General features: G+C 35.3%; 1 protein-coding gene across 2 annotated transcripts in view; it reads right to left on the minus strand.

The window, feature by feature from the left end:
- Window positions 1-25,557, minus strand: part of SPOCK3 (SPARC (osteonectin), cwcv and kazal like domains proteoglycan 3) — a 135,654-nt gene that overhangs the window by 89,558 nt on the left and 20,539 nt on the right. The gene's annotated exons all lie outside the window — the stretch shown is intronic.

Here is a 25,557-nt window from a genome sequence, read left to right on the forward strand (position 1 = left end):
ATGCAAACAATATTACTTGTTAACACTGAAAATTAAGTTATTTCTCAAAATTCTTATATTAGGGTATGTTTCTAGTTCTGCTTTTAAAATATTACAGTAGCTTTCTTGTGCTCTGAGATATTGAAGAACTTAATTACATCTTCCATTATTACTTTTTCAAACCCAAAGCTCCAACATCACTATTAATTAAATATAATGAATCATAATGAATTTTAGAAAGATATTCTGTTTTACAGTTTTTAACTGTAAAATCTGCCATAATTCTAATTAGCTCAATTTTCTACAAATTGTTTTCCTAAACATCAAATACCCTTCTAATTATGTGAGACTGTACTCATTTTAATTTATGCATAAACCTGGGTTCACTAACTACAGCGATCACTTAAGTCTTTTATCACATCCAGCAGTTCTGTCCAACTGGCTGAAAGATCACCAAGAAACCTCAATTTACAGAAACTTAAACTACTTAGAAAATGTGAGCATCATACAGTTGTCGAAGACACATTGTCATAGCTAAAAGAATGATCAAACATCAAGCACATTTACAAGAACAGAAAGCTCTTTGGTCTTTAGTAGGACAATAATTTTACTTCAGAGATGGAAAAACAGTAGTTGCATCCAAAACTGTATTTTACTGACAATGTTTTATTAGTAAGAACTGTTTTTATGGGAATGTCTTCTTTGAAACACAAAGAGATAAATGAGCAGAATCTGGAAGTACAGAGTAAAATCAAAGTTATGAATGCATCATTGTGCATTCTTTTACTCAGCACTGCATAGATTAACAATGATAACTGCCTTTCTAATTACTATGTAAATAAATACATACTGCAAATAAAATGAGTTTTAAACAATGGAAGAGATGAGTAGAAATAACAATTATGACGCTGTTTTCCAGTTATATTCCTCCTAGCAGTAAATAGAGATGTTATTATTACAGAGGTAGTTTGAACAGCTTTGAGGCAGCTCTAATGTAATGCTTCTCCATGAATCATACTGTATTGATAAAACTTCCAATTCTTGGAAAAAGCATGATATGTCAATATCTTTACTGGCTACTTTTTAATTTCTTTTTCAGTTAATTTAAAATACATACATTACATTTAGTTGCATTATATAGGAATATTGGGTATGAACAGAAAATCCTCAGTTCTCTGTTACCTTCTCTCTGTGTTTTTTTCAAAGCATCTAATAATAATTTTCACTTTATCTTTTATTTTCTGGAGCTCACATTTTTCTCAGAATGGTCATACATTGTCCCCTCTCTGTTGCATCAAATATATTGGTATTTTCTACAAAGAAAAGGTTTTCTTCCTGCAATTGTTACGTTACATACAACATAACCAAATACTGAAGTAATAAAAAGAGATATATTTTTACTTTGTGTATCTTAAAGAAGATCTATTAAAACAGTAAAATACATCATTTTCAACATTTCTTCTTCATAAACTTTGCTTAGACTAAAGAGTGCTACTGTAAGATTTATTCAGAAGGAGATGGATACTCTGTCAGTTTCTGCTAAAGCAGTAATGTTTGCCCTAAATTAACCTATTCAGATATTACTTGCAATTAGAATGCTGAAAAACTAGAGCAAGTAGAATATAAGACTAAAAGAACAAAGATTTCTCTCCTTACCTGGAACACTCTCAGATCATTTTATTAGCCTTTTTACTAGCCTTAATTCTTGTTAACCTTCTTCATGCAACAGGCATATTCACAAATCCCAAATATAATCTCAGAAGATATTTCTAGAACTAAGAGCCCTGACATATTTATGTTTATAAAATCATTCTACGCTGTTCTTGTCATTCCGCTTTTCCTATTTTTTTTCCCCAGCTTTTTCCATTACTCTTGCTGCTACAGAATTTTCAGCAACAATAAAATAATAAATGTGAAGAGTAATGAAGAAAATTTGACAAATGCAATATGTGTATTCAATCACTTCTTTATTTTACGAGTGAATTACGTATGTCATTTAAGCACTTTGCACTGTACTTACTGACAGAAATCAAGCCCTCAGACTAGGGGCTTCTAGTTGGAAAATTTGAGGGTCTTCTAAAATAGACTGAATTAGATGTCAACACAAACCTATTTCAATATACTACACAAAAATATCACGTACCTCTTACTGAATTTCCTGAGCAGTTACATTTTCACATCACCCATTACTTAAAGTCCACTACTGACTACTGTAAAACAAAACCTTCACATGCCTCTATCAACAGGGACAACAGTCATTTGAGTCTCATTCTTAGTGCTTTTACAAATACTCCTAATGCTACTTAACCCTCTGAAAAAGTGGTTTCCTGTTACATTCAGACCTTTCCTGACCTTCAGTAAATAAAATGTTGACTATTAAAATGTTCAATATTCTCTTTAGGATATCAACAATGGAATAATATAAATAAGCTTTAAAAACTGAATGAACAAATATACAGCTAACAGTGAAGGCCAAATAGTGTTACAGTATCTAGCTGATTCTTGAACCTTGAATAAGTGAGAAAAGAAACATCTCAAGAACAGCTCTAACTTATTATTTTCTTCAGGGATTTTCTTAGATTTGTCCTGGGCACATTCAAGAGCCTGAAGGTACTGAAGCAATATGGAATAAAGTCACAAATTTATCAAAATAACCATGCTTTTTCAACATTACCTACATAAAGATAGCTAGGTATTTTAAATAGAAAATTCATCTTTGCTGCTCTTCTTGAAACCATATGAAATTCATTTAAGTCTATATCTAAAGCATACAAATTGCACTAATATTAGCTATGTATAATGGGGCTAATAGCCATGTATAAGTTTATGCACTGTTAAGCATCACACTAAGCCAGGGTCATAATGATGGAGCATAGTAATTCATAGTAATTCATTCTACAATATTTCAAGAAATATATATATATATATATATATATATATGTATGGGCCCCCAGTACAAGAAAGATGTGGAAATCTTGGAATGAGTCCAGAAGAGGGCCACTAAGATGATCAGAGGGCTGGAGCACCTCTCCTAGGAAGAGAAGTTGGGGGAACTGGGCTTGTTTAGCTTGGAAAAAAGAAGCTGTTTACCAGGGTAGATAGCAATAGGACAAGAGGGAATGGTTTTAAACTGAGACAGGAGAGATTTAGGTTACATATTAGGAGGAAGTTTTTCACTCAGAGGATGGTGATGCACTTGAATGGTTTGCCTAGAGAGGTTGTGGATGCCCCATCCCTGGAGGCATACAAAGTCAGGCTGGATGTGGCTCTGGGCAGCCTGGTCTGGTGGTTGGCAACCCTGCACATAGCAGGGGGGTAGAAACTAAATGATCATAATGGTCCTTTTCAATGCAGGCCATTCTATGACTTAATTTAATTTAAAAAAAAAAAAAAAAAAAAGCCAACCAACCAACCAAACAAACAAAAAACAGTTCTCAAGATTTTTACAGGGTGGCATAGAAATCTGACTTTTGCTAGATTTGACACTTCTTCCTGTAGCTCGTGTCTCCCATGAGAAATACAGTTAGTTTAACTAAAAGAAGCAGCTCAGTGAACAGAACACCTCAGACATAGATAAAGGCAATGGCAATTCATATCCAGTATTTATACTTTGGAATCAGGTACTCTTAAAGGTCAGTTCCATGTACAAAACAATCAGCATGAGAGAACTATTCCAAAACAACGATCTACCGCAACTCTGCTCCTCTGGAATGAACTCTGAATGCCATTAAGTGAGACTGAGTCTTGCTGTAAATTCCTTTCCTATTTTTCTGGCATCTAGCCTCTAGTAGAGCACTGGAACGACAAGTGAAAGGATGTTTGTTTGTCGTTCAGTGCCAGCCTCTAGGGAGGCTGCTGTCAGCTTCCTTTGCTGCTCCAGGCTTGAGGGCCATGCCACCCACAAGGCCTGAATTCATGGGGCAGGCACAACACAATTAGAATCAGAAACTGCTTCTAGCAACTCTGGCACCAACTTCTCTGTGCTCAACGTGCATCCCACTCCCTTTTCTTTGCCTCACACTTCTAGTACTGTTGATGAGGCTGGGCTAAGAGCCACCACTTTTCAGCCCCCTGTTTCACAGATCTCATTCAGAAAGATTTCTGTAGAGGCTGTCTATTTGCTACTATCAGCATTAATAACAGCAGGTTTCAACAGCATAGCTTTGTAATCATTTGCCAGGAAATACCAAATGCTCACTAAAGCTTATATTCACAGATACTGAGAGAATACTGCAAAACTTTTTGAAGAGGAATGAATTAGTATCAAAGCTGAACCTGCTGGATTTCTATAAAAATTATAAGACATTATTTCATTAATAGCGCATATCCTAGAGATTACTATATATAACAAATAAATAAGAAGCATCTTTTCCCTATAAACAAATAAATTTTGGCCATGCTCCTCCTGCTATGCTGTCAAGATTCAACATGTGAGGAAGACCTCAAATCAGATTAATTGTACTACAAGAATAAAGTCCAAACTTGTGAGAAGAGATAAAAAAAAGATAAAAAAACACTTGCTTTGAATGCGTTTCCAGGCACTTGACTTTCAAAAGTCAAACAAAATACATACATATATATATATATATGTATGTATTTTGTTGTTGTGCTTCAAGGTTATTCATAATATATGCAACCTGTTCGTTGATTCAAAATGGGAACTCTCTCTCAAGAGTTATGATTTTAACTTATAAAACCATCAAGTTCAAAGCCTTTTTATGCTCTCTGCCACTATTGGTCCTTTTCCAATTATGCTATGTAAAGACACCATCAATAATACAAAACCTTAAAAATATCACGAATCAGCAAGCCTCATGAATATATGATGCTGGCTTGCGTACAAATCAAAAAGTGTAGAAAAAGCAGTCATTATAACTGAGAATGAAAAACAGTATCAACATTTAACACACATTGTCTTCAATAGCCATTAAACGGCATCATTTGTATGCAATCTAATAATACAGAAATGATGTATTTTCTAATGAATGCTATTAACATGCTTTACTGATTCTATTGGCAATAGGTTTATAAGATGTGTAAGAACAGAATTTTATGTTAGATAAAAGATTAAGAAGATATTTTTTAATAAACAGAAAATAATAATAATAAAAAAGCAACATCTGCAAACACACTGGGAATTTTAAGGAGATAAACTCATTCTTCAAGATTATCAGATGCACGATAATAAATTTTGATCACTGACATACTGCAACAAGATTTTGATGGTTGAAACACCATTATAATCCTTAAAATATCTAATTCCAGTTATTGAAAAATGTTATCATAGGTATTTTAAAGGTACTGACTCTGATATATCTTATTTAAAAGACAAATACCTCCTTCAAGTCTTTAGGAAAATCATTTAGTCTTCCAATATGTAGCTGTAAAAAATTACCCAATCACTCTAATAGAAAATGAGCTATCTGAGCACCTCATTATCATTTTTAACTTTTGACACTATACTCAGTCAGGTCCCAAAGCTTCTCCAGAGGGTAAAAAAGAAAGAGCAAGACTGCATTGACTGAAAGTTTGTATCATGTTGTATTTCTTTACAAAACTCACACAAAGGCTAGTGCTTCCCCCATCTTGTTTGGCACCTCTGAAACGTGAGGTAAAAGTACACAGCCCTGTCTGCAGGTCACTGCATATCCTGAGATGCTAGGGCTGAGGTCATATCCTTACGCGCCAAATAAATAAGTATATTTCCACTTCTGCATCCCCAAAGTTGACTTACAGGTGCAAAAGGTAACTGAATAGTAGTATTAGCTTCTCTATGTAATTACATATTTTAAAGTTGATGGTAAACAGAAACTAAGTGTTACAAGAAATGAGGTTCCATATTTAAGGACAAACTAATGGATATCATTATCTTTTCTATTTTTTCTTCTCTCTTTAATAGAGCTTAGAATTCACAATACAAAGAATTTTTTGTTCATTAATGTATTTGTCTCTCTCTTTCTGGAACCATTTTCCTCATTAATTTTTGTGCATTATTTTCTTGTTACTAAGGAAACAAATTTATTTTTAAATTAAATAAGAGAAACTGCTCCTGACAGGCATAGCTGTATATGTAAAACAAGGAATTCAAGAGGATCAGATAATGGAGTTATACAATGCTGTGGAAAGACATTTTGCACCATTAGCACCTTTGAGCTAACATTCCCACCAAGAGCCTCACAATCAAGAAACTCTGAATACCAGAGTTTCAATGTAGTCATTAAGTAGAGTAAAGCTTGAAAAATTTCAATGTGAAGAAACAATCCTCAAAGAAGCCATTGTATCCTCACTATTATTTTTTCTTTTCTTCTTGTTTAGGCAGCATCTACATAAGGAATCAGTGAGACAGATAAGCCATACTGTCCGAATGGCTGAGAACTTCTAAAGAGAACAACAATCCTGATACCGTAACATGAATCTAGTTCTGAGTAACATATATGCACTGCTTTACAGATGATGAACAACATTTCTCTCTTTGTCTGCAAATGCTGCTTTTCTTAGAAAGAGATACTAACATAATAGTTGTGATTGAAAATGCAAGAGGAAGCCCACTTTAACTAATTTCACTTGGGATGTCATTGCTATCTTTGCCCACTACAGTAAGAGTTTAATTACATGTAAGGCAGCAGTTTGTAGCTCCTTTGTTTAACCATTACTCATCTGTTACTGAGCTCTGGGGAAATTACAAATCTAGTAAGAAAGTGCACAAAATACATGCCCAAGTGAATGACCTGAAGTAGGTAACTGTGTTTTGCCTTTGGTCAGTCTTCCATAAAAACAGAGGTATATATTCAAAAAAAGCCACAGTACAAAACATGATAATAAGGCATTGTACTGGAAATATTAATCATTCATCTGAAATCATAAGGTAGCGTAAATACAGAATACTACAAATAGATGGAATCGTTCAAAATTTCACAGTAAGCTGTGAAATATCTTCCCCACTGAGGGAAGATATTCAGAATGACATTCTAAACTATCATCACGTGTGGGGCTTCTCAATGTACATAGTTACTTAGCTACAAAATCAGTACCTGGAAAAACATCCTGTCATCCCAGAACAAGCTGGGAAGGGCTAAACTAATGGTATATTTTCTGTAATAGTAAATAAGTAAGATAGTAAGATAGTAAGACTATCCCCATTCTACAGCTTTAAATAAAACTTCAGTTTGTAACAGAATACGAATGCTGAGCTGAACTGAGCATTTTTAAACTTAATTGCTTTAGCTACAACATCAAGCATGCTGCTACTCCAAACCTTTAAAAAATATTAATAAAAATTTCAAAGCTCCCTCAAAACTTTTTTAGCAATATATGATCTTCCCCATGAGCATATATTCCTTGACAGAACCTAATCTGAGTTTCCTGGTAGGTTTACCTATGGATTGAATTATCTGAAATAAAATATTCCCAATGACAAGAACCTGTGTTATTTCATCTTATTCTGTGAACGCAGCATTCTCCAAAAGAAATATATATATATAAAATATATAAAAGAAATATATATATATATATATTGAACAGACTGAACATGCTGAGCACACAAATATGTGACTCCCATTCACTGATTCACTCTATTGAAGGATTAGTTTAATTCACATGAAACTGAGAAGCTAGGTTTATCAATAAGCTTGGTTCTTACCAGTAAACAACCAGCTAACCAACCTAGTTGCCTTCTGTAATGGTGTCACTGCATCAGTGTACAAGGAAAGAGCCACTGATGCCACCTATTTCGACTTCAGTAAGGCCTTTGCCATGGTACCCCACAATATTCTCCTCTCCAAATTGGGGAGACATGAATTTGACAGGTGGACTGTTCAATGGATGAAGAACTGGCTGCAGGATCAATTCCAGAGAGTGGTGGTCAATGGCTCCATGTCTGGATGGAGATCAGTGACAAAAGGTGTCTCCCAGGTGTCAGTGCTGGGGCCAATACTCTTCAGTACCTTCACCAACAGCATCAACGGTGGGGTTGATCGCACCCTCAGCAAGTTTGCCAGTGACACCAAGCTCTGGAGTGCGGTTGAAACACCAGAGATGGGATGCAATCCAGAGGGACCTAGACAGGCTCCAGCGTCACGCCCAGGTGAACCTCAAGAGATTTAACAAATTCAAGTGCAAAGTCTTACACCTGATCAAGGCAACCTCCATTACCAATACAGACTGGAAGATGAAAGGATTGAGGGCAGCCATGCTGAAAAAAACCTGGGGGTACTAGTGTATGGAAATCTTTTACAGTGAGGGTGGTGAAGCACTGGAACAGGTTGCCCAGTGATGTGGATGACATCCTGCCCCTGGAGACTTTCAAGACAAGGCTTGATAAAGCCCTGGGCTGCCTGATGTAGCCGTGGTGTCCTGGTACACTGTAGGGTAGTTGGGCTACGTGGCATTCAGAAGACAGAGAATTACAGAATTGGAATCACAGAACTGTAGGGGTCAAAAGGGACTTTCAGAGATCATCGGGTCCAGCCCCCCTGCAGAGCAGGTCCAGGCAGTTCTTCAATATATCCAGAGAAGCAGAATCCACAGCCTCCTTTGGGCAGCCTGTTTCAGTGCTCCATCACCCTTACTGCGAAGAAATTTTCTCACATACTGGTACAGAACTTCCTATGCTCCAGCTTATGGCCAATTCCCTTTGTCCTGTTCTCATAGGACAGGAAAAGAAACTGGCCATGTCTCTTTGACTCCCACTTTCAAGATATTTAAAAGAAAGGATTCTATGATTCTATCAATATAAAATTTCTGGTAACACCTTAGAACTATTTCTATAAACATCAGACAATAGAAATGGATACCTAACAGTTAAAGAAATTATGTTGTCCTACTTTCACAACTTTATTGCACCCTAACATCTCCTTTTCAATCCACAAAAACATTCTGTTATCTCAGTCCCTCAGGTCCACGGCAGGTTATTATTGCCTTTAATCTCAAACTGAGGAGATTTGGTTCTTTCCTGGATGACTGACAAAGGATAATGCCAGTTGCTGCAGGAAACTGCTGATGCTTCACTACATGACACACAAAGTCAGTGTTGAACTTGTGTAGAAATACTGTATTAGAAAGAACTGTGTTGCCAGAAGCCTTTTTCTTCTATGGGACTTAATACCAAAGGCTTGGCTGTTTGTCTAAATTCTTGGTAGCTAAGATTACAACTGAAATAACTCTTTCCGTATAAAAACAGAAGATCAGCTTTTTGATGTCCAATTAGGAAATTACATTCTGTATTCTTGAGATTCCACTATGTTTCAAGTACAGTGAATACATTCAATTTGCCTTAAAATAGAATTCTATTATTAAGCACTAATACCTGCCATATTCTGAGAATGGGATCAGTTCAGTTGTACACCCTACAGTGCAATGTATTTTGGTATCCTTCCAAACAGAAGGCAATTTGTAAACTTCAACCTTTTCATAGTCCTTCTTTCATTTTGTTAGTTTCCAAATTAAGCACTGTTATAAGTGGTCTAAACTAACTGCTCTTACTCTCCAAGCAGTTTTGCCTTTTCTGTTCTAAAATTTTCTACAGTACTTTACTGAAGCTTATTTTAAAGTCAAAGCACAGCTAAAGGGAAAGATGACCAAATTAAATGTACTCTTTTTTAGTACCTATAAACCAGTCTCTACATTTATCTCACATCTATTACTTTAAATACCTCTAAAGCATTATGCTAAAGCCAATAAAAGGTTTTCCAGAGATTTTCCTGACCTTTGGACTAGACTTCCATTAATTTCTTTACTCATATTACAAACAAAATTTATATAAAGGATTGCACTCAATATATGCAGGAAAAGAGACTTCGAATGTACAACTAAATATACCAAGTTGGCCGTCACACATTCAGCGTAAGTTTAGTTACATTTTTCATATTATTCTGAATTTTAACACAAAAAACGGCTCATACTTAGAGAAATAGGATACTGTTTGCCACAGACCATCTGTATCTAAAGCTTTATTCTTTACAAAACATTGAGTAGCAAGATTTGTTTTATTAAAAGAAATTCCAAATTAGGTTATCCTTGTATCACTGAAAACACTTTATCTGCTCTTCAGTCTATATTGCTTTCAATATTGAAATGAAGCATTTTTCTAAACAACTTTTATTTGAAACAGCACTTCAAATGGAATAAGATAACATACATTTGACTGCCAGTACAAACCTAAAATCCCTGCCCAGGGAAAACTCAGAACTGAGAAGACTGCTCAAGCAGAAACCAACTACAGCCTCACAGTTACAAACAGAGATACTAAAGGTTTCAGAGAAAAATATATTATGGATAACTCAGTTATATCTGCGTAACTCTGCTTTGATTCTAAAACAGCTATAGTATATACATGGAAAAGGAACCAGGCTTTTTCAGTCCTCTTTGTATGACCTTTCCTGGAAATGTTGACATACAATTTGATTCTGATTTATCTTGCAAATAGCAGTTTTCACAGCTATCAATCAGAAAGATCATAATAAAACAGGCCTTTAGTAGTAAAAACTACTATCCTTGTACAAAACGATGTCTCAGTGCAGCAGAAGCATCTGGCATTTCTTAGTCAATTTTGATATACCATAAAACTAACCTCTAGACATAATGTGCAGTATTTCCTTCTCTGTCATTTAAGTTCTGCAATAAACTAGTTGCTTATCAGATTATGAATCAAATTCTCGTACTTTTACCACATGCCTACCTAGCAGCACTACAAAGTGATACAATCTTATTTACAGAGACAAACAAGCATAAAATTCCACTGGCCTGATTCAGAACTGCTTTTCTGCAGTTTCATGAGAGAAGGATCAGAATAATACAAGAATAATACTTCAGCAAGTAAATAATAAAAGACACCAACAAAAATATATCACCCAATAGGCTACAAACTTTCTAATTCATCTCCAATATGACCTAATTGTATCAACTCTCCTATACATCAACAGATAGATAGGAATCAAGATTCCAAAAATATTAGACATTATTTCTGCAAAATCCTTTAAAGGGCATTTGAGAAGGAAAAGAGAAATTATGGTGACATACGGAACAAACTTATTCAAAGCAAAAGGATCAAAACTACTTTAAAATATCTGTATTTAGTAACCATATTTCTTCTAGGGAGCAAGAAATAGGAGAAGTTGAGAGAACTTTGGAGAAGAGGAGACCCCATGGCTCTCTAAAGCTACCTGAAAGGAGGTTGCAGTGAAGGGAGTGTGACAAGTGATAGGACACAAGGAAATGACCTGAAGTCTCAACAGAAGAGGTTTAGATTCAGTGTCAGGAAGAATTTCTTCATAAAAAAAAAAGATGTTAGGCATTGAAAGAAGCTGTACAGTTAAGGAGTGAAGACACTATCCCTGGAGTTATTTAAGAGATACGGACGTAGCATTTACAGACATGTTGCAGTAGTGGACGTGGTTGTGGCAGATGATGCGTGGACTTGACAATCTTACGGATTTTTTCCAACCTAAATAATTATGTGATATGCATCTTAATTTATACAATTATTTTTTAACATAAGCCACCAATTGTGAAATGTTTACAGCTGCAACAAAGTTACCTTTTATTTCGTATCACTGGAATGACTGCTAAATGGAAAAACTCACCATTCCATGCGCTGAGCTCCTTTCTGTCATCCAACATGGATTTTGTAAGTTCAGCATATTGTCATATCTGACAGCTATGGGCCTTCAGTCAAACTTCCTATGGCAATGCAGTTCTTGTAAAGGCAAAATGTGCATGCTTGGCACTGGAAACTGATCGTGCTTCTAAAGAGGATGATTGTTACTATAAAATAAAGACTATAATATTAAATTTCAAAAAGACATCCTTATAAAATCATATTTTTCTGTCTCTATCTCCAGTCAGACCCAAGAACAGATATCTACACAAACAGATATACACTCAAAAGTTCTTCAGAAAGGAACGAAGCAGACCAGTGATCATTCTTCACTGTTTCTTCCTTCAGATGGAGAGTCCTAAAATACTGAGCAGCTTCTTTTTGTAATCCACCTTTTTTTCATACAGTGGGCTACTAATTTTTCTGTTCTTACTATTTCTTCTCTTTCTACTATATTATGATGAGAGGGAAGATGAGTGACAGTATGAACAAGGTACCAAATAGAATTACACAGGAACTATGTCTTTCACTTTATTTTCTACTGTTTTAATAGTTGCTAACATATAATTTGACTTTTTTTTCTTTTTTCTCTCTTGTCAGCCACCTTCTTAGATTTAAATTAACATAAAATTTTCATAGCACTCTTCATTTATTTATTTTGGAAGAAACCTGCCCAGTACGAAAAAAACCACAGCTGGTTGAGAAGCTTTCACTTTTCTTTTACTTGGTGCAGGAGTACTAATCAACAAAAGGAGCAGAGAAGAAAAAAAAAAAAAAAGTAAAACTTTTCAGCATCACATTATATTCAACAGTCTCTTCACAAAAAAAAAAAAACAAAACCAAAAAAAAAAAAACAAAACAAAACAGTTTCAGTCTGTCCTTGAAAGATTAACATCTTCCTTGTCAGTTTCTGGTTGTTTATTTATTTATTTTTAAAGGAAAGAAAAATGAAATTGGTATCCATGGTTACTTTTTAAAAACATCACAGCATTGAGACAAGTTAGTTTCAAAACAATACAGTGAATGTATCTGATGCAGGAGTAGTAATGGCTATTTTCTGTAATTCATCATCTGAATTTTGAACGCATGTGAATTGGACTACTTGCAAGGAAAAAAAAACAACCACTGTTCAACAAAATGAATTGAAACTTTATTCACAGGAATAAGCACTTCCATTAATTTGCCCTCTCTTCTCCATTCAGGGGAATTATCCCACAAGGTTATAAACAAGAGAAAGAAGAGAGTAAATACAAGAGAATGCTCAAATGTAATTTCAACAGCATTATATAGCAACTGCAGTTATAAGCAAAAGCTTTGAATCTCCACTGTTTCCAGTTCACTGACAAACAGCAATTGAAACTAGAATTATGAATACACAGAATCAAAATAAACAACTCACAGCTACCAATGAAAAGAATTAAGTCTCCAGTATTGCCATTTTACTAGTATTGCACACCTGGCAAAAGAACCAGCGTACACAGTAACTTTAATAGGTATGTACATGGCAAGGCTGAATTCCTGAACCTGGACAGAGATGCTATTCATTGTGGTGAAAGTTTCATAGCTTAAGTTCCATAATGGCAAAGTTTATGTGAAGTAAGAATCTGCCAAGTACTACAAGTAAGTTTCCTCCTATACTCTGCTGTGCAGCATTGAAATCTGACTGTATGTGTGGTGTGATTATACCTCAATTTTTTTTTAAAAATGAAGGAAAAATCTTCACATCTTATCCAACAGCATAACTTCAGAACCTCTTAAAGTCAACCACTCTCAATTCATCATCTTCAAGTATTCAAGCAAGCTTCTATATAGAAATAACATTATTTCACAATGTTTTTTTTAAATACCTTGACACACGGGAATTCAAAACATGACTCAGACATGTTCATTTCACCAGTTTGCCAAATCCAAGTGCTTATTTTGCACTAGGAAAAGGACAATGATGCTTTTTAAAAAGATTACTAATTACACTACAATTAACCTCATCAAAAACAAGTTTTACTAATTTAAGTATATACAAAGTGAAATAAGCTACCTGCAATTACCCCAGCTGTCTTGGTCAAAAAAATATAGAGAACATGTAGCGAAAGAACAAAAAAACAGTAATGGAAACTGAGTAAAACAGAGGACTGAAAGTATTCACCTCAACTAATACTGATGAAATGGGTAACTGTCCTTTTAAAAGAGCAATACACACACAGCAGAACAACTCAGCACTAATTCATCATCTAATTCTTCTAAATTAGAAGCTAAATTGGAGCCTGAAAAAAGCAACCTTTGACTTCAATCATCTTTGAGCAATGTATGACTACAGCAAAAAATCAAAGTTTGAAAAATGCCGTTATAGACAGAATGAAGATCTTTTGTAGCAGGTTTCATATCAGCACCAGTTTGGAAGTAAACATGGAAGAAACAAAGAAGACAAAAAATGACTCAAAGCTTCAAAAATTTCTTTTAGCCTTCAGGAAAGTCATAAAATCATAAAATACCTGAGTTAGAAGGGACCCACAGGGACCATCGAGTCTACTTCCAGGCTCCACACAAGACTACATAAAAATTAAACTATACCCTAGCATAATATCACTGTAGTAGTCCTCTCAGGGACTTGAGCTTCCCTCTGCTATTCAGTGTTGTTATGAAACAACTATATCATTATCAAGAGGTTTTTCAGTGCTCTGTGGCTCTGATTAGGTGGAATTAATGTTTTGCATGGTGTGCTGCTGTTTCGGTCATCTTCTACCTCTTGTAGCATTTTACAAACTGGAAGGTGACTTCTATTGCTTTTCTGTCCCACTTTGAGCTAGGATACCCTTTCTGGGACGAGACAGGGAAAAAAAAGCTGACAATAGTGGTTCCCTTATCATTGTTAAACTGACAGTAATCACAAACAACCTATTATGGAGTATGTGAATACAAGCTGGAGTCCAAGATAGCTCTGACATATGATTGATTTATAAGCATATCTCTGGGGCTTAATCTTTTGTCATTTGCCTAAACTGGGGCAAATGCAGATTCTGCTTTCACACTTAAATATGAAAAACACACAGTACCAGGTAAATCTGTTCACTGGAGAAGCAGATACGAGGGCAAAACTTGAACTTCCATCTACAGGGCCATTTAAGTTATGAACTGATAACATGGTTTACTGAGTCTAGAATGTGATCAAAGAACCATAAAATGGCCTGAGTTGGAAGGGACCTAAATAATCATCTAGTTTCAACTGCCCTGCCGCAAGCAGGGCTGCCTACCAGATCAAGCACAGTTTATTTTCTTTATAGCAAACTGTATAGTGGTGCGTTTTACATTTGTGACTGAAATCACACTGATAACTCACCAATGTCTTGCGTATTGCTGAACACTGTTCACACAGCATCAGTAAGTCCCAAAACTCCAATATTTGCCTGCACTTTCTTTTTGCCATCCCCACTTCCCAAATAATATCCTCTCTTTCCCCTCCCGTTGGTATCTTATCTATGAAGCAGTTCTGTAACATCAGCTTCAACTACCTCTGTAGCAAACCTAAACAAGACATAATTTCAAAGCACCTGAAGGCTGCATTCCAAAATTAAGACTCAAGCTACTCACCCTCTGGCTAACCCCAGAGTTCCTGAAAACTACAAGTTTAGCTTAACCTTCTTCGGAAAGAAAGAAAAAAGTTCACAATTGTTGTAACAACACAGATGATCACTGCAAACTTAATTGTTTTTTCTCATACACATATCCGCTACTAAAAAACTGTAGAGACAGAGCATCATTCCTAAGTTTAAGGAATTCTATTCATCATCATTCTAAAATACTTCTTCAGCTCACCATTTTCAGGGCCCATTATATTTGCTAAGTTTTTCTTAATAAATTCATTATTTTAGATTCATTTACAGTGAATTTCCACATTTTTCGTACATCCAAATTATTACAATGTACATGATGTGAGAAACAAACTTAATTGAGGTACCACAATAGAACAAAAGTGACACAGCAAACAATGGACTACTGATACAGAAACCGAGTTACACTCAGAAAGCCATTCAATTTATTTCTTTGTAAAATGCTGTGGATATTGTGTTCCTGGCCATAAACAAGTACTGTCTTTTCAATATCTAAAAACAAACAAAACAAAAAGCTGAAGCAAGAGTAAGAAATAATGTAGAAGACAAGTCAATGATGCACATCTACAGAGATGGAAGTTGTGTAAGCTGGGTGCAAACAGACAGCGTCTAGTTCAATCAAGTCACATTCAGAGCCATGAACCTATGAACAAGAAGTGCTGTTCTGTTCAAACAGGATAGCTATCAATGACTGTGTAAAAAGAGGGAGATGACATTATAGGGTAGAGGTCTCAATATAACTTCATTTGTAACAAACAGCAACAGAGCTAGCAGACTTGACATGCAGGAGTCTGTTGATAAAACAGAAGAAATTCCATAAGCAAAGCAGCAACACAAAATTCATAATTAGTTTCATACTATTGATACCAGGATCTAATTTTTGAGGACTGAGGAAGGGGAAAATAAAAACAAAAACCTTTGATTGATGGCTACTAAATGCTCCTATAAACTCAGTAACAGACCAATGAAGATTATGAGTTGAGCCAAAGACTATTAGTGTCATAGAATATATCAAATTTCTAATCATTCAGAATGTTTTAAGGAAAACGTACTAACAACTATGTATTTTTAATTCAATCTGTACATTTGGTATTAGATACAGAAGCATAAATGACATTCAGATTTCCCATTACAATTTAAAATTTGCTTTTTCCAAATTCTCTTCTGTCATTTTCCTTATTAGAAAGTTCATATTAGCTCTTGAAGAGGGATGTAACTACCTAAACATTGAGTTACCTAGGAGATTCCACACATCTTCATAGGGCTGTCACATACGACAGAGCATCTAAGGGAAATCTCTAATCCTGCACTGTCAGGTAGAACAGAATAATTTACAGCAACTGAATTGAAACTAGATATCTGTGCTTAGCTGAGTTGTACTCTAAATATCTAACTACAGTCATCTATTGTTCGCCTAACGTATCTTCCTTCTTAAATATACACAGGTAAGCAGCTTTATAATATAGCGAACATCAAGTATAGCTGTTTTTCAACACTCATGCCTTGTACTACTATGTTTCCAGAGCCCTTTAATATGGCATGTATAAGCCATATTTTTTACCTTATTTAATGTCTCTTATCTGATTCCTCTTATAACTCTTAACAATTTGATTATAAAGATGAAGAAAATTCTGAAAGAATAAACCAAAATACAAGAGCTTGCAAGCAATCTGATGTGAATCTAAACATTACATATAGACATAATCTTTGATACAAGGATTGAAAGTCTTTCTTTGACAGGCAAGAATAAGGTTGGATAACAAATTAATCTTTCTTCTTCACTCGATTCTGCTACTTTTAGAGAAAATTTGCCAAAGACATTACTATAGATACTTTAGCTACTATTCTGCAGAAGTATAAGGTACAATTGCATTTTATTAGATAAGATGTTTGCAAGCGACTCCTGAAGAAGTCCAGATTGGAGCAGAAGAATTGCAAAATGGTGTGCCAATATAGCTATGTAAAAGTAATAGGCAACCCTGTGTATGTGTTTGTCCATCAATGATGGGATTTATTTCTTCTGTAAGACCAAAACATTAAATCCCCAATTTGATCTATAAGATCAAATAGGCCAACCAGATATAATGATCCACTTTGAAGACTGTAGAGAGACAATCGCTGAACAAGTATAACCACAAATTTGATTTCATTAAGAAGCAAAAGACAGTTGTGAAATGGATGAAGACTCTTTTCCTCATAATAATTATTCATTAAGGTGCAGCCTATAATTCACTAATTGCATATTACCAAAATAATGCCAAACACAAGACAGCTTGTTAAACAAACAAAATTACCTTCAGAAGAAATGCCTTGTCACAAAAACATATGTACATAATGACAGAAGAATAAATAATTTGAAACCATCTGAAAACATCATGTTTAAAAGATTTTACTAGAGAGAAAAATTCACACCCTAAGTCACTGAGGGTCAAGTTGTCAACAACATATTCAAGGCCGTTTCAATTTGTTATAAACTAGAGTAATCTCATAAGGAATTAGATTACTGAAAAGCTTCCCTCTTTTCCCCCCCCCACCCCACATCATCCTTGAACAGTCATTTACCTCATCCAATTTCAGTGAGAACTCTTATCTGGAACAGAAAGAGCACAGAAAGGAAAGACATCTAGGTCAGTTCTTCTGATGTGTGAACAGAACATCTACCACTGCAGTTTACCACTGGGACATAAAGTGTACAATAAAAATATTGGCCACATTAATCATTTTTTGGAAGAAAACACTAGAACTCCAAAATTTCTGCTTGTCAGAGGTTATTCAGTACAGAACCTGTAAGAACATTTCTTCTATCCTACAATACCTTGTGGGGTTTTTTTTTTCAGTGGTTTGATCCAGGCCATACTGAAGTTTGATTAAAAAATTGACTGCATACAAGAATCCCAGATTTAAACAGAAACATGCACAAGAGCATAGACTCATCTGTTCTAAAACAGGAATGTAAACTGTTAGCAAATTCCTACTGTATATAGTAGACATAGAGAAAACTGTCGATCTCTATAAGTTCCCATTCCAACACTGAAGGTGTTTCAATACATATTACATGCATCTTTTGATTATGGTAAATAGGAAATAAATTCTTTAAAGGAAAACCAAGTTAAGAATTGTAATACATCTGTTAATACAATATGACATAAAGCAATTTGAACTATTAAACAGTGACTATAACAATCATCTCCTTAAAAATTAGGTAAAACGTTATGGATTTGATTGCATATGCCACTGAAACCCAGCCACAGTAAGATGTACTAACTAGCCTGTTCACATTTTTTATTATTCCTTGAATGCAATCATTTGCTGTTTCAGAGTGGTTCATATTTCATGTTTCAGTGGTTTCATATTATTGTGGCCACATGATGAATAAAGACAACTAAGCTTCCTCAGCAAAAATAAATATTTGTCTTGAAAACCTGTTTTCAATTGCTATAGGGAAAAAGTAAGTTGTATTGACTTGAGCAATTGTAGTTGAATAACAAGGGGAGCGTGTGTGTTTGTTTTGCCCCCTGGTGGTCAACTCCAGCCTCAGCTATACTTTAGAGGAGAACACGAACACACATTGGCATGAGTAAAATTGAAACACAGTAGGTTCGCATTACTAATATTTTTTTCAGTTCTTCACCCCTGACACCTATACATGCAACTACAGCTGCTTTCATGTTACTGTTCCCACAGTTACATAGAATATCTTTGTAAACCACTGGAATAGATTCAGAATTTGGCCAGATGTAAGACATGTTTACAAACCCTAAGAATGTAAACTCTTTAATTTTCAAGAAAGAGAAAAAAGTACAGAAGGAAGACAAGCAGTTTTGCAAGATATAACAGGCTGTTTTAAACCACTGAACTTCAGCAAGTTAGAGCAAAGCTAAACACAACTCCAAAGAAAATTCCTGGAATTTCTCAAAGGCACTTGTGAGATTGTTTGTATCAATAAATGATGGCTACTTTTTCAAAGCAGACTGTTGCACCTCTACATTTCTAAGTGCAGATAATTGTATTCAGTATGGTGTCTAGGATTTTTTTCTTTCTGGTAGAGTTTGTTACATCAAACTCAGCAGAACAGAAAAATTAAAAACAACAGCTACCAAATTGTCAAATGAAGAAGGAAGAATTTTGCTATCTCTGCAATAAATTGAGTCTTAAAATTCTGCACAGAAATACCACACAATTTTCAAAATCTTATTTTCTGTTTCAGATATATACTGGTCTACTAAGCATTATTTGATAATATGGTTCTCAGATACAGAACAGTGGCACATCAAGTTGACCAGCATGCAACAAGACAATAAGATACATATATGTATATTTTCTCTGTAGGTACGAAACAAATATACACAGCAACTGGATACTTCTCTTCCAACCCATGAGCATGCTGCCCCTTTTTGAGACCAATTAGCTTGACGGTCTCAAAGGGGCTTTCTTCAGTATAGAGAGTTCCAAGTATAGCAAAATTGAAAAGGACTCAAGACTTCAAGAGTCGGCAAATAAAGCTTGCATTTTCAGTAAATGACATTAACCTTAGCAGTTTATCTGCGAATATTCCAGCAATCCAGCAGTCCCACAGCCCTATCATTTCCACATCTGGCAAAAAAAAAAGTCTTCTGATTCCAAACACTCAAGCTGCCAATTCTGCCTGGCACACAAAGAGGCAGCTGCCTGAGCTTTTGAAAAAGACTAAAAGCTAGATGAGAATGTCAGTAACCCTCTAATGTTCATTCACCAACTAAAGTAATAATTCTAAATATTTCCTTGTTGTATTCATCATACTATAGCCAAGGAAAGGTACTTTACATGCTACTAAGTGAAAAAATAAGATTTGTATGACTTAAGTACAACAGGCCTAGTATTGCATTGAGACAATTACTTAGTTTACACAGACTGCAATGTGCACGCGGCCAAAACTACAAAGTCTTCTCAAATATGTTTTATAGGTGAATTGGGGAATTGTCAATAGAGGAACAAACTAAATATCTTTAGCTGCAGTCATTTTAACTATATCAGAGACCTTTTGACTTACATAACTTTCATCAATGTCCAATTAATTTGATCTGTATAGTAAAATATTTACAAAGGAAAGAACTGATGAAATGCTGTAATACACGCTGCTGTGCTTATGTGACTAATCCTTATTTTGAAATGACAGTGTAACTGCCTTTGTGGTTTTTCTATCTTGAGAAGTTTTTATACCCTCATATACATTGTAATAAATGAACAATCCTTTGTTATAAGGAGAATTGATTTTGGATACCAAAGTTTGACATTGCCTCTTTCTTTTCCAAATAACAATTTTTAACATATAAAGTACAATTTTTTTCCATGTAGTATAATTATATATACATACATATACACACGCATACATATATGTGTATGTATATATAATTATTATATATTTACATATATACATATACATATATGTGTATATGTGTGTGTGTGTGTAAAAGCTACTGGGAAGAAAAACTGACAAACAAAAAAGCTAACAACCAAAAAAATAAATGCACCAGCAACTCCCTCTTCAGAGAATTCCCTACTATAAATTCTAACTGATGATCAGTGGACAGGCTGTTCGATTAGTCCTGAATTCAAGGCTTCTTTGAATGTGCCATGAATTCTGGCATAAAACATATATATAACATCATAACATATATAAAACATATATATACGCACACGTGTTATACACACACACACACATATATATATATATTTTTTTATTTTTTTTTTTAAATTGCATGCTGAAATCATCAGTACATTTTTCGGACTTCAGGAGAAATTCAGCACTGTTTCCAGTGTATAGGAGTTTGTCACGTTCTTAAAAAAAAATAAATTTCTTCATTAACATATACAAACTCCTGAAGAAAATGAAACTTCCTCACAGAGCCAAAAGTTATCTATTCTTTCCTTTAAAATTCATATCCATTTACAAAAATATGGAATAATAAATAGCGACGTGAGATACAATAGTCATAATTTGTAATGACAAAATGAACTCAGTATATGGATATGTTTTAGAGAAGAGCACAAAGGAGTAAGTCCCAAATTACTGTAAATCTTCTCAAAAGAGGCACAGGTTTGATACACTTTTCCAGGTATTTATTTCATAAATTTCAGAGGTTACCCCCACCCCCCAAAAAAATTTCTGTGTAGTATTTTAATACAACATGAAGAAATTATATTGACATGGTTTGAGCACTCTCAGTTCTGCTATCTAAATTAAGTAGTCCTATTTAACAGAGAACACAGCTACTAATGCCAGCAAGATCTTACCTCAACTGATAAGCCATTGCATGCGTACAAGAATTATTTGCTAACAAAAAAATCTCAATATAATGAAGCAATTGTAAACAATACACACATGTTGCATGTCCTTAATCATTAAGCTTCTAATCTGTGTCAATAAAGCTGGAGATATTTCAGAACTCCTTCATCCTTTATAAGAAGGAATAGAAGAAATACTTATAAAGAAGAGAAATAATACTCCTCTGTAGTACAGAGGAGTAATTATGTCTAGAATAATTAGGGAATTAGTCCTGTTTATGATTATTTAGAAATTTGAGGCTGCCCCTTAATAGTTTTATATACCAGTCCTGTCATTAGCGTACTTTCTGCATAATTATATTGTATTTATAAGAGGCTCCCTCGAAGAAGAAAAAAGAGAAGAATATATGTGAGGAAAAGGGGGAAAAGGGGTGGAAAAGGGCGGAAAAGGTTTGGCCGGGATTTCGGAAAAGGTATGTCTATTGGGGGAAGGAGGGGGGAAAGGGGTCGGGAAAAGATACCCGACCCTTACGGTGCGGAAAGGGACTCGGAAAGGGGTGCAGTGGATATATTGGCGAAAGGGGCGGGAAAGGCTGGTAGAGGAAAGGGGCGGAATAAAGGGTGGGGAAAGTGGGCGGGAAAGGATTGTGGCGGAAAGGGGAAAGGGGCGCGGGAATAGGGGGGGGAAACGCGCCGAGGCCCCATCCGGCGAAAAAGGGCTGACTGGAAAGGGGAGTGTACCGAGAAAAGCGGGGTGCGGAAAAGGCGGGGAAAGCCGCCCGGGATGGGAACGGAGGAATGGAGGGAAAGGACGGGAAAGGAGGGAAAGGAGGGAAAGGAGGGAAAGCGAGTGGAACAGGAGGGGAAGTGATGGGAAAGGAGCGGGTATTATATGGAAAAGGAGTGGAAAAGGAAGAAAAGGAAGAGGAAGAGGAAGAGGTGGAAAAGGAGGAACAGGAGGAACATCAGGAGGAACAGGTGGAACAGCAGGTGCAGGAGGAAGAGGAGGAAAAGGAGGAAAATGATTTTTAAGGAGTATTTTATGCAGACCATTAATATAAAATCATCTCACTTTGACTCTTATTTCTAGAGTATTTTCCTGAATCTATCCTGTGGCCTAAAGTGATGACAGGTTCTCTTAGTGCATAAGAAAATACTTTTTGACAAGCTGGAAGAAATAAATTCAGTCAGCATATACTTCTATGAGAACTTAGTAACATTCAGAGAGACCTGCCTCTTCTTTTTGGCTGACATATAAAGAATGTCCAGAAGGTTCAGGTGTTGATGAGTCACCAAAAACCCTTTCAAGTCTCATGCTTCATTCCACAACAAAGTATTTTAGGTAGGATCCTACAGTCAGAACATTTTCCCTTTGAACTGCCATTGCCTCTCATGTAAGGCTATGTATGAAAAAAATATATATTTGTGATTAGCATGAAAGGTGATTCATTTCAAAAAACTTTGTGCACATTGTGATCATATCCATCTCCTCAGTGTTTTTTTAGCATTTGGGGAACTCCCAACCTTTGTCTCTGTGCAGGCAATCTGCACATACTGCCCCATACTCTTTCCCTCCAGGCTCAAAAGTTAACAGCTGTGGTGTAAAGTCACAAGATTCAAATTTTTAATTCATACACAGAGTAGCAACTTTATTTTTTTTTTTTTAAGAAATACCTCAGCATTCCTAAATAAACAAATGTGGCATTTTGTGTGTCATTTGAAATCTGTTTATCTGTTTTGCTTGCTTAATTTATCTCCAACTTTTCCTTGTTTTTGCTGAACAGCTTTACTTATACATGGATATGCATTCATCTTACTTATTTTTGTCATTTTCCCTTCATTATCTGTTTTCATTGCCTTATTTCCTGTAAAATCTACATCTGATCTCACAATTTGTTTCTCCTATCAACAGCTTTTGAAAGTTCTCCCTGAAACTACTGGAAATGAATGAATGTAGTTAGCTGTGCAATAGGAGAGCAATTCACAGTTATACAGCTACACTTCCCTAAATTATATCACACTAAAATGCCATTGTATATCTCCCTGGAGAAAGCAACACCAAGGCTGCAGATACTACAGCAGTGCTACAAGAACAGAATTCTTGTCCAAACACATATGCATAAACATACCCTAGAGAAAGTACTGTAACAAAGCAGGGGTTTAATAAAAGACTTTCCTATCAACTTCATGCACTGAATAGAACTTGTTTTCAAGGTCCAATCTAAGGTCCACTGAAGCACCCCACAGATTGCCAAGAATTTCAAGCAATTCTCTTCTATCAATTCTACATCAAACACAAAATAGGATGCAACATTCCACATTTAAATATGCAAATTATTAATTAGAAAAAAATAGAAAATCAGAAGTACACAGTGCAACTTCTCCAACACAGATGTCATCATAAAACAATACCAATTTCTCAATAATCATATCAACAGTAAAGGATAGAAAAGAAATACCAAACTTGAAATGTCCCTGCAGAGTATAACTTTTAAAGTCTGCATTATTCTTAGTGAAAAACCTTACACCTAGTAGAAGTACATACAAACAGATTTTTTACTTTCATGCCTCAGTAGATCTAAAACAGGTTTTAGAGAAAGGTCAGCTAAGTATAGAGTAACATGACATATCAGGCTTTTATTTTTTCCCTTAAAGTATCATGCTTCATTGCAATATCTAAAACAGACCACAAGCATGCAGGTTCTATACTTCATTACAGTCTTAATTTACAAAAAATAAAAATTAAAAAAAAAAAATAAATAGTTATTTCTACCTCCACTTGTACAAAACATCTATAATCTCCACTCTGGTCTACTGCACAAATTAATCTAACCCAGAAAAACTACACATAACTTGAGTAATCTAAAAATGTTTGATCTATACAGAGCATCTGTATATAAAACAGCTTTCCTGATGGAAAAAGGTGACCACCTTAAAAGGGAAACTCAAACACAACATCAGAACAACAAACTTACTGTTTTAAAATCAGACATCTGCCTCCACCTATATTGGAGGAAATGTGGAGAAAAGTTTATGCTGAGCTTCTAACTCCTAAACTACTACTGGTAAAGAAAAAAAACTCTACTTTCTTAGTGTCTCAGTTTTGCTTCCAATTATTCAGTTAAGAAACTAAGCCTTGATTATCCTCAAGATACATAAAGCAAGTAATTCTTGACATGCAGTAATGAACAGGTTTTCTTTACTTACATACTGCAAAATTTACCAGACAGAACTGAACTTTTCCAAATCTACCTACGTGGAGAGTAGAGGTGGGTGGGCAGTATCACAGTAATTCCAACTCTATCAGAATCAATTTTTTTGCGAGTGTACAGTTGTAATTGTACAATTGTAAAGTTGACAGATAACCAGAGGTTATGTAGAAAAGAAGATAAACAACAAATGCTCACCAATGCTGAGGCTTGCTGCAAAACTCCACACAGGAGAGATCCCCAGAAAAGAGATGCTACCGTCATGGTGTCAGCCCTTAAGTGAGATCTAAGGGAAATGGAGCCAAGCTCCACCCCTTCTGGGAGTACAGCTGAATCACCTTCACCTGTGCTCCCGCAGCTGACCCATTGCTTGCCTCAGATGGTTAATCAAAGGTTCAGGCTGTGATCGACAGTTACCCATACAGCAAGCTAGCAAAAATTGTCTATTTTAAACAAAAGTTTTCTAAGCAAAAGGCATCAACATATTCTATATATCTAATTTATAAATTACTTGCTGTTCCTAAGGAAAGCCTGTTTACATACCTAGTCTGAAATACTGCATTAAAGGTTTATTTTTCACTAGTCTGGTGTAAATATCACTCAACTTAGAAGCCTTAGAGAATAAAAATATCAGAAATGTAATGAAAGGAATTGGGTGAGGGAAATAATGGGAAAGAAATTTCTGATGGTTAAAAGCTCTGGCATTAGAAGGTCCTCCCAGTCTAGTCATAACCATGGAAGTCATATTCTAGCTTTGTTTCTTGCTCAGAAATATGAATGAATAAAAATGAATATACCAAGATGCATGTCCTCAATTTTTTTCTACCACTGTCTGACTTCTAAGGTGATCAATTTACATGCCATGAGGAATAACAAGCCATCTTTCCTTACATTCTTAGAAAAAATT

The sequence above is a fragment of the Coturnix japonica genome, chromosome 4 (assembly GCF_001577835.2).
Source record: "Coturnix japonica isolate 7356 chromosome 4, Coturnix japonica 2.1, whole genome shotgun sequence".
Classification (NCBI taxonomy): Eukaryota; Metazoa; Chordata; class Aves; order Galliformes; family Phasianidae; genus Coturnix; species Coturnix japonica.